This window comes from Conger conger, chromosome 14 (genome assembly GCF_963514075.1).
Source record: "Conger conger chromosome 14, fConCon1.1, whole genome shotgun sequence".
Taxonomy (NCBI): Eukaryota; Metazoa; Chordata; class Actinopteri; order Anguilliformes; family Congridae; genus Conger; species Conger conger.
In genome coordinates this window covers 14,666,054-14,680,100 of record NC_083773.1, presented here as the reverse complement: position 1 = coordinate 14,680,100, position 14,047 = coordinate 14,666,054, and the positions used below count along the sequence as shown (strand labels likewise).

The 14,047-nt window shown below is 40.8% G+C and overlaps 1 protein-coding gene across 2 annotated transcripts in view; it reads left to right on the top strand.

The window, feature by feature from the left end:
- The first annotated feature begins 2,570 nt into the window (after nt 1-2,570).
- The window catches only part of LOC133110435 (metabotropic glutamate receptor 2-like), a 54,889-nt gene continuing 43,412 nt past the window's right edge, over nt 2,571-14,047 (top strand). Inside the window, exon 1 of one of the 2 annotated variants that reach the window (XM_061220537.1) lies at nt 2,571-3,244. The gene's annotated coding sequence lies outside the window, so the exon portion shown is untranslated. Of the gene's footprint in view, nt 3,245-4,844; nt 4,942-14,047 lie in introns of those variants that run through there. The other variant, XM_061220538.1, reaches the window with a different exon arrangement.

Sequence of the window (14,047 nt, the reverse complement as noted above, 5' to 3'; positions counted from 1 at the left end):
GACGGCTCCGTGCCGCTCCTCCTGTGCCACATGTTGATCTCTCCTCCTCGTTTCCCACAGTGCATCGCGCCTCCTTTCCACACGGCTGGGTCGTCAAAGGAGGCGTGTAATCCCAGCATCTGAGCCTCATTTTTATTCGCTACTCAGTAGAGAGGAAAAACTCTCAGTGTACAAACCCCCCACCCCACCCCGGCCCCAAGGGGTCTCCTATTTTAAGGTTTTATTCTCGTGAGGTTTTATGTGGCGCTTTATCTTTGGGGCTGTTTGCCGGGGACCGGACGGAGCACGCCCGCCGACACCTCTCCGGGGGTCTCACTCCGACAGGAGACGAGCGGGGCCCGAGAGGAGGGCCGGGCGTGCTCAGTCACGCGGAGTCAAAGCGGCCGATGTCAAAAGCGCCCGCCATTCACGACGGCGCTTAAAGATGGAAGGGAGTCCCCTCCGACTTCGCTCCGCACGCCCGCGAGCCAGGCGTAGCTGCAGCCCACGTGCTTTTGTTCTCATTTAAAAGGTGTCAGAATTTCATTTTCATGTACCGCCACCTACACCCTGCTCACTGAACACTCTTGAGTTTGTGATTGAAAAAAAAAAAAAATATGTGCATAATTTGTAGGCTGGGTTTTCTTTCTTACAAAGATAAGTCCTTGAGATGAGCAATACAGTTTTTTTCATAGATTTTGTATCTTTACATCATGCATATACCTCCATAAAGTGATCATTTTAACCCTTTAATCATGTACTGTGATATGCCTGAAACATCAGGCTACTCATGCCAATTTGGAGGGATTATACACTCACTGAGCACTGTATTAGGTAGACCTGTACACCAGCTTGTTAATGCAAATATGTAATCCACCAATCAGCAACTAAATGCATAGAAGTGTGCAGACATGGTCAAGAAGTTCAGTTGTTTTTCAGACCAAATCTCAGAATGGGGAAGAAATGTGATCTAAGTGACTTTGACTGTGCAATGAATGTTGGTGGCAGACAGGGTGGTTTGAGTATCTCAGAAACTGCTGATCTTTTGTGATTTCCACATACAACAGTCTCTACAATTTGCAGAGAATAGTGTGAAAAACAAAAAACATCCAGTGAGCAGCAGTTCTGCGGGCAAAAACGCTTTGTTAATGAAAGAGGTCTGTGCCAGACTGGTCAAAGCTGACAGGAAGGTGACAGTAACGCCAATAACCACACATTACAACAATGGTATGCAGAAGAGCATCTCTGAACACACAACACATCAAACCCCTTAAGTAGATAGACTACAGCAGCAGAAGACAATTAAGCCAAAAAAATAAGTAATAAATACCTAACAAATTGCTCACTGAGTGTATGAAACAATGAACTGAAATGGCTAGAGGAAGTGTAAAGTGTGTGGATACTTAAAGATCCTTTCTTCTTGTAAAGAAGAATACAAAAGTAATTATATTCTCCGATACTGCAGTTTTAAGTCCATCTGAAGGAGATGAGCACATGCCTCTGCTCTGTGCCACGGGTTCCTAGCTTTGTGTCCACCAACGTATGAAGCCATACAACCATTGATAGAACCTGTTATATAAAGTGGGAACTTGTGCCATCATTTAGCAATTCCACAGAACAACACTCAAAGAATGAATAATAGATAACTACTTTTAAACAAAGGATACTAGGTTCAGGGTTGCTGTATTTGGCCAGATGTAGTCAATTATTAATGCCATCTGGGTCAAAGCAATTGCTCGCGTAGCCTACTTGACGGTTATTTTTTACTCAAATATTTCTTAACAGAAATTGTAAAATAATATATTTGCTGGAATAAAATACATTTCATTAATCATTATTCAAAGTTCACATTAAGTTTACTATTACTTAATCAACAAAAAACAACAGATTGGATGCAAGAAAATAAGAGGGTGAAAATCTTGCTTGACTTGCACTGTTACTCACTACGCATGGGGAGAACAAGATGTAAAATGGAAGTGGAATAAAATAAATTTTCGACAACATTCTGACTACTCCTTTTATGATATAACCTAGGAGTAAGTGTTATGAGAGGAAATCGGTCAGATCTAATCAGCTATTTAGTTCGTAGCTCCCTATACGAACTCCTTATCCAGCTGGGATTTAGGCCAGGTCTAGACTCGTACATCCGCCAGAAACACAACAACCTCATCCCACCACCAATTCTTGAAATCTCCAAAGAGTTGGTCCACTGTGCTCTGACATCCCACTTTAACAAAACCTACACACTTTCGCGAGTTTTTCTCATATTCGTGCGCGACACAAAGAAAATAAGAAATTCCAGGCGTTGACAGAATTTTCTCCGACACCACATTCAAGTCATTTCAGCTGGGAACATTTTTGGAACTTGAAAAGAGCTTCTCGGGTCGAATGAGTAGATGAGCCAGATGGGCGGTCTACTCGGAGGAACGTTTTACATTTATTAAAGTAGAAAAGAAGCAAATCAACAACAAGGCGTTTGCAAAACATCGGTTTGCTTACAACCAAAAGAGAAAAGAAAACATTCATAAATCAATCATTCAGAGCAACGTGAACTTGAAATGACAACAATGCTCAGAGTATTATCAAAGGAAATGTGCGCTGCTGTGAGACAGCCAGTCGCGTGAACCTCCTTGCCACACCATTTCGGAGTCACTGTCAGTCACACGCTTGGCTCCCTCTACCACTAAACAATGAGATATCACACGTGCGAACTAGGCGCGTTTGTTTTAAGTCGGTATTAGGAATTATGAGGACAAAAATCCTCTGCTGAACAACGACTGCAATAAAGACCACTCTTAGCAATTTCAGTTAAATAACCGGATCTGTAGGCTATTAATGAACCGTACTGACCGTCCCAGCACGTGTGACGATAACATATTTATGATAAAATCAACGACAATATAAAAACTATCAAAGTGACATTAGTCACCGGGAAAGATTTTACTTAAACTCAGAATTTCAACATGCTGCAACTGGATAGTGTTTTAGCTGCGTGAGAAAAAAAGCACATGAGCATCTCGAGGAATCCGCCGTTGTTTTTAGTCAGTCTGTTTCAGCACCAAGGACAGGTACAACTCCCCACAGCAGTTTCAACACTGAACTTCCCCAATTGACGGACTTAAGGAAACTGAATTTCCGCTGTATTGTTGGCGTGTTGCTATAACGGTTGCAGCATACTGAATTAGGAAAACGGACTACTTTATCCTGTTGCTGTAAAGGTCTGGACTTGGAATAATTTCATCCGAGTAATAACCGCGACAAACAGGTGAGGATGACCACTGTTTTTTTTACACGTGTTTTTAAGCTTGTGCATTCATTCTGTGCTCATATTCGAGATTACTCGTGCGCACAAGGCTATCGGATTCGCTGCATCTTTTATGAGAGCACCTGCACATCACTGAGTAAATTAGAATATTTACGATCATATCGAATAAATCTCAATTGAAAATTATTTTAGTGACCGATTACCATAAACTGAAGTCATATCACAATGTATTTATCCACGCCTGTAGCATCATTTTTATGTGAAAAGCCATGCCAACAGAGCTATTTTCCGTAAACATTTTTGTTGCTGATTTTTTTTTTAGTTTATTAAGTTAAAGTTATAAATAGATATGTATTTCTATATTTTAATGTTTCAACCGTGTCATTACAAATACGCGGTACACACCACATGACAGTAAACAAGAACAAAAGAAGGACATTTTAATGGGCGGCTGACATACTGATGCACAGCGCTCAGAATTAAAACAGTAGCGCCTACGAATATAACAGTGCATTGTGTTTATCTAGGTGTGACATTATCAGCGAGTTTGTGAAACATAACAAGTGATGCTGGATAGTTGAAGTTCACCAAGTTGTTTTATCTATGCCTTACTACGAATGCTATATCTGAGTCTTTGCAAACATGGACACGTTTTATAGATGTCATAAACAACGATGTTCTAGTATAAAGCCGAGCATATAGTAATTAGGCCAGGTGATTTCGACCTCTACTTGAAAACAAACTGTGAGGGGGGATGTATGCATGCTTCTTCGTGTTCTAGTCGCGAAAAAGCAAAAAAAAAAAAAAAAAAAAAAGTTCTATGGGACTTCGCTGACCAAGTCTGGAAGGCGTCTTCCTATGTCCATTTGTAGATAAATATTGTAAATGGTTCCTGGCATACTGACGCCTAGTTTATAGCTTGTTAACTTTGAACATGGTTAAGTAAAGGACGAATACATAGAATTTTGCGATTTACATGATGCAGTACCCCTGATAATTAACGGTCATAGGCTATCCTACAGTTAATTATCAAAATGATATAGCCTGTTCTTATAGAGGAAAAGCAGGGATGATTATCGCCTGATTATCTGAGAGATTACAAGTAGGCTATCTTAAAAATAATTAACCATGACACCATGATTTGAGTACCGGGTTGGGTTTGAGTGTTTATTTTAATTTAATCGTGTCCGTCGACACTGGGAACCCAACAAATAATTAATGACTTAACCACTCTGTTTGGGTCAATGTAAAAATATTAATGACTAACCCTTCGTGTTATAGCTACATCGTGTATAGCCTACGTAGGCTATTTGTGGAGCCTAAACATACAATATACAGGTTCATTTAAAATGTTTTTGAATTGTTATATCCCTTTTAAAAGCGTTGATATGTTGATTAAATGGCAATTCCTTAATATCATCAATCAAAAGGGCATCCAAGCAATGTAGCATAGCCTGTGCACAAATGCCTTCATTGACACACCACTGTAAGAAGCCCAGTCCTTTGGTCTGTCTATGTCTTCACCTTAACATGGAGGAGGGAGCAGAGGGTTGTCTCCACCCAAGAGGAAGAAAGTCCATTACACTTTCCCAATAGAATTCTAAGAGCACGCGGATGCATTGCAACAGGGTGGAGGAATCCTATCCTATAACCTACATAATCCTCTCATTCAGCGCGGACGCATGCTTGGTTCAAATGTGAGTGAGCGAAAAACGTGTTTTCAGTTTCTCAGCGCGGGCTTCCAAATGACTGGATATGCAGTGGTCCATGCTTGCCATCTTTTATATCAGCGCAAGGCGGCAACGCTATATTGGTTTTAAGCAGACAAGATAAAATGTTAGCATGAAACATCATCGGAAGAAAATAACGCAATTTATTGCTTTCCATTTGAACAGTGGCATGTAGGCTATGCCTGCGGATGGCTGTTGGTTAATGTAGTCTACTCCAGGTTATAGTAGGCCTATATAATCAATATCGTGGCAGCTGCGACTGTGGTCAGCAGCCCCACCGGGCTCCGCATAATTGACCGTAGAGGCACTCAGCTTTAGTTCGGCGGGTTTGTCCGTGTCTCATCTCCCACCGCACCTCTCCCTGTGACAGCCGCGTTGAAATGCCGTTTGTGATGATGGCACTGCTCTCTAGAGAACATGTTTAACTTGTATTTAACCACTGCTTCATTTTTCGTCTACAACACTGATATGTTCTGATCAGAAATGTGATGTACCTAGATCCAGCACAATAATTATTCAACATTACTTTGACATTTTATATATGTTAAATCTAATGCAATATTGTTTATATTCTGATATTTATTATTACAATTCATCTGTCGGATTATTTAATATCAACAGAAAAGAGCCAGATATTGCACTGTCCATGAAATATGTTTTTCTTAAGTTTGAGCTTCAAATGTGTGACGGTTAACTTTGCAGAACAAATGTGTGTCCAACCACATTTGTTCTTCAAAGTTAACCACAGTACTGTAAGTTTTTTCTTGGTTTGCAGCAGTATAAATGTGCCCTCCCATTGCTTTCATGAGAGGATGATTACACAAAGTGGGTCATGATCTGGAGCTTTCTGTAAGATGGTGGAAAATAAGTAGAATTTCAGGTAAACTATTTTTTTGTTGTGTGATCAAAATGCCTTGCATGAGACAGCTGCTTTATAGCGTAACAAAATGAGGGCTAGTGGCACAATGTAACTTGTTGAATAAATAAATACATGGAATGTGGAACTGTTCACATCCACATCCAAAGAGAGGCTTTGGAGGAGTTCATTGGTGTCAAAATATGTCCATGCTTCACTCTCAGAAAAAAGGGTTATTTGGCTTGTCTCCACAGAGGAACCCTTTTCAGTTCTTTATGGAACCCTCATAGGTGTGAGGTGTGAAAGCTACCATAAAAATAACCATTTTGCCTGACAAAGAACCCTTGAACTTATGTGGTATCAAGTGGCTCCTGAGAGTGGTGAAAACACAGCAGGGTGTGAGCAGGGTGTGCACCATTGGTGTGCATAAGATGTGTTTGTCATACCTCTACACAGGCCACTGTTTATAACTATGCATGCTGATCAGATCAGTCGTTTATGCACTTATCAGTGCATCTCTGAAGTCATCCTACACTGCCCAACTCTATAAACCTGCACCCTTATTGGATCCCAGTAAATCTGTAAATAAGTATTCATACCTGCAGATGTTGGCTTCAGAGGAAGTGTTCCATCTGACTGGTATATCAGATGTGAGATTAGCCTGGCAGGGCGAGGACCTGGATGCACTAGCACTGATCCTGAACAGTATGAGATGTCCATCTGCGTGAGGCTTCACAGACCCAATGCTGTGGATTTTAAACCAACTGAAGGCAAGCACCAAAATGTGTGTGGCCATATTTACATTACATTACATTTTATTTAACAGACATTTTTTTCCAAAGAGTATTTAATAGCTCCATCATGGACAGTGAGAAGCTTTGCTCCATTCAAGGCTATTTTGATTCCCAGTCTTTAGTTTTCAGCAGGTCAGACACCTTTTCAAAGGGGATTCCTAAAACTAAAAATCAAGTACTTCTTGATTGATATCATAACTGCTGAATTCTGCTCCTTCATAGCACAACAGAAAAACATATTGTTTCATGAAAATAATTACACCTAATCCTATTTACCAAGGTAATTTCATTTGCCAATATCACAATAATCAACAATAAACAGACTTAACATGGTAGTGACTCTTGTAATTTACTGTAACATTGTATTTCTCCTCAGGCTCAGATTAAGAACCCATATTTTTATGCCACCATATAGACTTAAATATCACACAACACTCGCTCATCCAACAAAACACCCACACTGACCCACACCGTTTCCTATGGCCAAATCAGTGTGTGCATTTCCAGGGGGTGGTACAGCAGTAGTTTGTTATGACCTTTGTCTCGAGTGGACTTGGAATGATTAGAAAAGTGAAGGAGTACCACGGACCACAGATTTACAGCCAAGGAAAGTGCTAGAAAGGACACAGCGGATCCAAAAATATAACCAACTTGTTTTAATCAAGGCATAGAAGACTTCAGTGAAGTACTCTTGGATGCAGGTCCAAATAATCTAGAATCTGTTGCAGGAAAAAGGAAATACTAGGGGAACTAGTATTTTTTACAGTACTTTACAGTATATTAAAATAAACACATTTTTGCCAAGCCTCCTAAAATAGATGATTACTGCAGGTTAAAAGGTCTAAATAAAATCAGAACAGCCTTACATGCCTGTGTGCAATATTCACCCTACCAGACCCTGGCATGCGGTGGACATTCACTGATCTTAAAATCAAATTATTCAGCTCATCCTGTTCACTGTACCCAATCCTGCCAATTCACCTTTCATAAGGATCAGTAAATCCGTACAGGAATTCGTACAGTGTAACATCCTGGAACCTTTTCAGCAGCCTCTGGATGCCGGCCAGAAAATCAACTGTATCTGTAACATAGAGAGGGAGGGAACTCCCTGTGAAGCTGCTGTCTGGCTGGCCTCAAGCCCTGTGAAATCTCCTAAGTACTGTCGATCCCCTGCCACAGTTTAGCTCATCTTAATAAACATGCATCCACCTCTCACAAAACACTGGCTTTAAATTAACTCTGAAAGGTAAGAAATATACGCAAATACATATTTTCCAACACACTAAAGTACTGTAATATATATATATATATATATATATATATTAATATATGCAAAACCTCCCCTTTTTTGGGAAAAAGTGGTTTTACCCAATTACCAAGCTGCGGAAATGTGGTGCCAGTGTACTAATGAAGGCATTCCTCACACCTGCCTTCAGCCCAGTAGAAGCCAACACCAATTAGCTTCTATTACTCAGGAAGCCACAGTACACTGTAACAATGATAATGAGCCCAAAAAGCAAACACAACTCAGAAATTAGCATGTGATATTAGTTTGATTGACATGCAAACACAATTCTGGATATTCTCTATAGTTATCCCACAGCACAACACAATGTATCCTGCAGTACTAGCACTGCGCTGTGGAGTGAGAGGGAAGGGCTGTGTGGCAGAACATCACATTCAATTCCACTCTGGGTTTTAAAGAGGAGCCTCTAAGACTATTTAAAAACAATAGAACGCCCTAAACTCAAATTGTTGAGATTATTATCACACTCTAATTAAACTGGTTCTTGGCTGGGGAGAAAATGTTTTTCCCACGCATTGTAAAAGAAGAAAATCTGGTTCACAAAGGCCACTCTGGTCCAAGCACAGTCCACCTCACCTGTATGGCATCAATGCAATCACTTTCTTTCCTCTTTTGACTGCTGCGGGAAAGAATGGGCAGAATTTCCCTGTGGGAATACGCACACAGACTGCAGCCAGCCAGTCTTCAGCCCTCAAAGCCCTCAGATCTCACAACACAGGGGCTGTGGCAGGAAGCAGCATGTGAAGGCATGGAGCAGTGTTCACACATGTGGGGGAGGGAAGCCTCTTAACAACCTGCTCCTGGCACAGCCACGCACACACAAAGATGTGACTCTGTCAGTTGTACTGAGAGTGCTTCTCCTGGTGTTAGTGAAATAAGGAAATACTTTTACTCCGCACAAACTGCAGCATCAGACACACTTACAGGTGCACACAGACACACATACTCACACATACAGCGACACCCAGACACACATACTCACACATACAGCTACACACAGACACACATATTCACACATACAGCTACACACAGACACACATACTCACACATACAGCTACACACAGACACACATACTCATACATACAAGTACACACATACAGGTATACGCAGACACACATACTGATACACACAGACACACACACATATACGGACACATAGACACACATATTCAGACAAACAAATAGACGCAGATACACACACTCACATAAACACGGATACACAACCAAAAGAGACACCTTTCTTGCTGTTTTCTTCCACTAATAATTGTACCTGCTATGATAACTTCTGTATTGCCTTTAGTGAAAATGGGTGACTATCCTATGTGTACAAAATGAAATGGGAGAATCTCTCATCTCATAGTATTGAAATGAGATTTTGAAAACAAATACAATAAATAATCAGGGATTCCGGGGAAATGCAAAGCAATACTAATAGTGCTACAGTAATCATGTTTCTGTTATTGTTATTTTTGGTCATACTGAGTGCACTTCAAGTACCAAAGGCAAAAGGATTATGGTTTATGCATTTGATGTTTGATAATGATGATTCGGCAGGCTCTGAGGGGCCCAGACCCTATCACAAGCGTACCCTGACCCCACTCAGGAACAGAAATATTTTCCATACTTTTCCTGTCGGGGGCCAGGTGGGGCATTTTTCGGTGCTTTGTTTGGGAATCATCTCCTCTTCTGCTTTGTCAAGTACTGAGCCTAAAATGAGAACCTCATTATACAGATGCAGAGACTTATCTGATCTATCTTGCCACCAACTGTAACTATCTTCGCTACCAGATCTCTGTAATTAAACTTTGGGATGATTAATGCTCATGACCGTATCGGAATGGGATGGATCTCATTGTGACTCAGGTGATGCGTAGTGTAACACTTGAGAGTATCTACCATGTCTATGCATATCTGTATGGCCCTAACACCATCTGGTGTGCAACATGCAGGTAATGAGTGCACAGTAACATGTGTGTTTAAATCATGAGCTGGCATGTGATATAATGAACACTGCTTGTGTAGCCCCTGCTGTCATCATCATTGTCAACTGAACCATTTCTTTGGTTGATGAAACTCATTCTGTAAAACAAATATGTATTTTTTTTTGTAAGTTAATGTTGTGAGCATTATGTTTCAATGCAGTTTTGCTTCTATCTGAATGATAAAACAGATGGTGTGCCGCTTTATCTGATACAAAGCTAACATGGAGTCCGTGGAGACAGGAAAAGAGCCCATGGACAGTCCTGTGTGTGTGTGCGTGTGTGTGTGTGTGTGTCTGTGTGTGAACATGTGTATGTGTGTACATGTGTGTGTGTGTGTGTATGTGTGCGTCTGTGTGTGCACATGTGTATGTGTGTGTGTGTGTGTGTGTATGTGTGCGTCTGTGTGTGCACATGTGTATGTGTGTGTGCACGTGTGTGTGTGTGTGTGTGTGTATGTGTGCGTCTGTGTGTGCACATGTGTATGTGTTGTGTGTGTGTATGTGTGCGTCTGTGTGAGCACATGTGTATGTGTGTGTGTGTGTGTGTGTGTGTATGTGTGCGTCTGTGTGTGCACATGTGTATGTGTGTGTGTGCGTGTGCATGCGTGTGCATCATGCATCAGGGCTTAGTTAGGGTATGAGGCGTAGGGGCAGGGTCAGGGAAGCCCAGTAGCATCCCCCTGCCCTGTCACAGCTGATGGCTCAATGAATAATGTATGGGGGGGAAGGAGCTCAGAGAGACAAAGGCATGGAGCATCTATCACACTGTCAGCCACAATCAGAGCTGTGACACTAATGAGAGGGGAGGGAGAGAGAGGGAGAGGGAGAGAGAGAGAGGGGGAGATAGTGGGTGAGAGTGAGAGAGAGACAGAGAGAGAGGGAGGGAGAGAGAGTGAGAGAGAGGGAGAGAATGAGAGAGGGGCAGAGAGAGAGAGAGGAAGAGAGGGAGAGAGAGAATAGTGCGGTTGGCCCCAGTGCCTTGCTCTCACAGGTGTTGTGGCAGGGAAGGGAAGAGAGCATGAATCCAAATGTTGAGTACAGAATGGAAAAGTGTGACCTGTCTTTTCCAACTAATGTTGAAAACGATGAGAAAAGCACAGAGAATCTCTCTTTCACCTCTGTATCCCAACCAGATCTTTCTTCTCTCTGCAATTTCAAATACCTAAACTCTTCTCTTCTGCTCAAGATAAAGTGTTAATGATTCATAAGATAATGTGACAGTATTGTATTGTTATACTGGAATTTCTTTAGGGCTTGTTACACATAGATCATAGTTTACATAGTTTACTGTTTACAATGATATTAAGTGATCATCAAAGCTATAAATCAATTGAGGACTAACATTTAAAAATGTCATCATACTCCACAATGTGAGGAACAGTTATCATTAAATTGTTTATTTTTTTGTCAACAGCAGGCTTTGTGGTTTTTCGATTCCTCTTAGAGAGTATAATTGTTGCTATTGTTAGAACTCTGATCGCAGACATAGAGGCAGATTGGGGGGTGATGGGTGATGGCGACAGCAGATTTTAAGAGAGTGCTTTGTCTGTAGCTTGGTCAGGTCAGCTCTCGGCAGATTCACTATGTTCTTGCACGGTTTTATAACATTGCTACTAGACCGGATGGAGCTGTGCCAGAATGCCAAGCTCTGTACTAGAAAGGTTTTGGCGAGTGAAAGGTGAGGAAATCAAAGTTAATTACAAGCCCGTGTCAAGTACCTGTGCTTGTAACAGAAAGATAACTGATTCTGGTATAGGGGGGTATATGTAGATTTGAGCAGGATCCTTACCCTGAATTGGTTCCGTGGAATATGCAGTATACTGTAGCTGAGAACGCCATTCCTGACCCAGACTGGGGAAATATTGATAACTTGAAACATCTAATTAAATCCAATTAAAAGGCAATTTGCCATTCAGTTGTGCTGACTGTTAATATAAAGTGAAAGTGGAAAACAGAACTCTGATTTCACCTCTTTATTGTGCACATATTCATTACTTAAGTATGTTTTGGCACAAAATCGTGTTGTATTGAAATGTTTTGATGAATATTAACATGGGACATGTTGTATTTATTTTACAAGCATAATCTCTACAGAGAATTCTCATGGTGTAATTCTGTATAAAAAAACAATTGAAAATCAGGGACATAAAAGTGCTTTTTACTGGCATTAAAGCAGGAAAATAGAAAATGATACGTCTTTAATAATAAATGAAAGCTTTCTTATATCTGCACTAAAGAAGTGATTGAATACACCTGACTAATCAGAAACAGCTTAGAAGTCAACTCTCCAATTACTTTTGATCTGCTGAAATGGAGGGACTACGATAAAAAAAGGGTGTAATTCAGACACATATCACCCGATATGGATGTAAATATGCTCAAATTCAATGTGCTGTGGGACAGAGCCAAAAGAACAGAAATTGTACCACTGTCCAAACACGTATGGACTGCACTGTATATGCCCTTGCATTATCATTTAGTAGTGGAAGAATATGAGGCCAAAATGCTGGGCTGGGCCTGAGATCTTCACAGTCCCACAAGCCTCAAGCTGCACGTAGATGTTTTCTAGGAGGTACACTACATAGTATTACTGTTTCCTCTCCAGAAATCTGAGTACATATTACACTTATTAAGCAGATTAACCCCTTTTATACAACGGTCTGGGTAAATACTCGATTCTGATTCGAATGGGAATTACGAATAAAAAGGGCCCAATAAGAAACCAATTCAAGCCTTGTTTAAAAAGAATCAAAAATCACAACTGGACTTCGCCATTTGCCTAGCTTCGTTATTTTGAGCAGAACTTATGTAACCATAGGAATATACTGAAATAGTAGCCACCTTTATGTCTTGAAGTAGTAGTGAAATGAAAATGTTTAAACTGCACTGAAATCTCTTCCAAAACCTGACAGCAGCATGCTGTGGTTGTCTTGTGTCCTACCGTTCAGTTTACAGAGCCTTCTGTGAGCTGCAGCAGGATGGCTTTTCAGAGAAAATGAAAAGAGTTAGGCTGCAAGTTTCGAGTGGATTCCATCAAAGTACGAACAGACTGGACGCCTCCCTCTTTTCCTTTACTTTCCAGAGTGGATGATTTTGGAAGATGGCTGGGGAGAGGCTCTTGTGGCTGTAATGAAACCACAAGCGCCCAGCCATCTTCCAAAATCAGTTGGATGAAAAGAGAGCAAAAAAAAAGAGAAAGGGTTGACAAGCCGATATCATGCTCTAATGGTTATGGCTGTCTTCCTGTCCCACTGCAATGACCCTGAAGCATGTCTATAAGCACAGGCCTATAGATAGTGCATGACACTGTTGTTGTTGTTTGCATATTTACCCCCGATGGGTTGGAACGGTCAGAGAGATTATTCAAAGCTACCACAATCAAAGTTACCACACACTAGCTGAAGTGGAGGGATTTTATTTAGCAAACTGATCTTGAGGGATAAGTTGATAGCTTGGGAGTGAATTTGGCTTGAATTTGGGACCTCTCTTCCCTCTACTGATATTGGCACTGATTTTGTGGAGTCATCACATATCCACTATTCATTCAAATAAATAGGACACAAACTGCACAAATTAGCTCAGGAGATTCTTCTGAAGCTAACAAGGCCATTTGTTCCCTTATCGCTTCTCCCTTTAGCTCAGGGTAATAAAATAAAAGGAGACTCCCCATCCCCTAGTGGTTTATTACACCCTAAACTACCTCATAAACTTAAAAAAAAAGACTTTCTACCCTTATCCTGTCTCGTATATCTTTACACGAGCAAATCATATAACCTTTCAGCTTTCAAGACAGTTCCTGAAATAACTGAATAAATCATTCAGAAAAAAAGGATTAAATGCCCATATATAATGTAAAGTTACTTACATTGCACTCACTTCTTGTATATCCCTTGCATGCATCTTTTATGGTTCTTTTGACCACAGAAATGTTTTTGTAATCGAGAATGACTATGTTTTTTAGCAAGCCACAGCTAATTCCTACAGTAGCTCCAACACCATTTTTAAGCCAGTCTCACACATGCTTTATGCAGAGAAACGTCCAGAGAAGTAAAGCAGCAGTAACTGACTGGTCTCAGATCAGTCCATAGGAGTTTGCTGGTTTTGGTTGTCTGAGCAGTGATTGATCTCCATATAAGT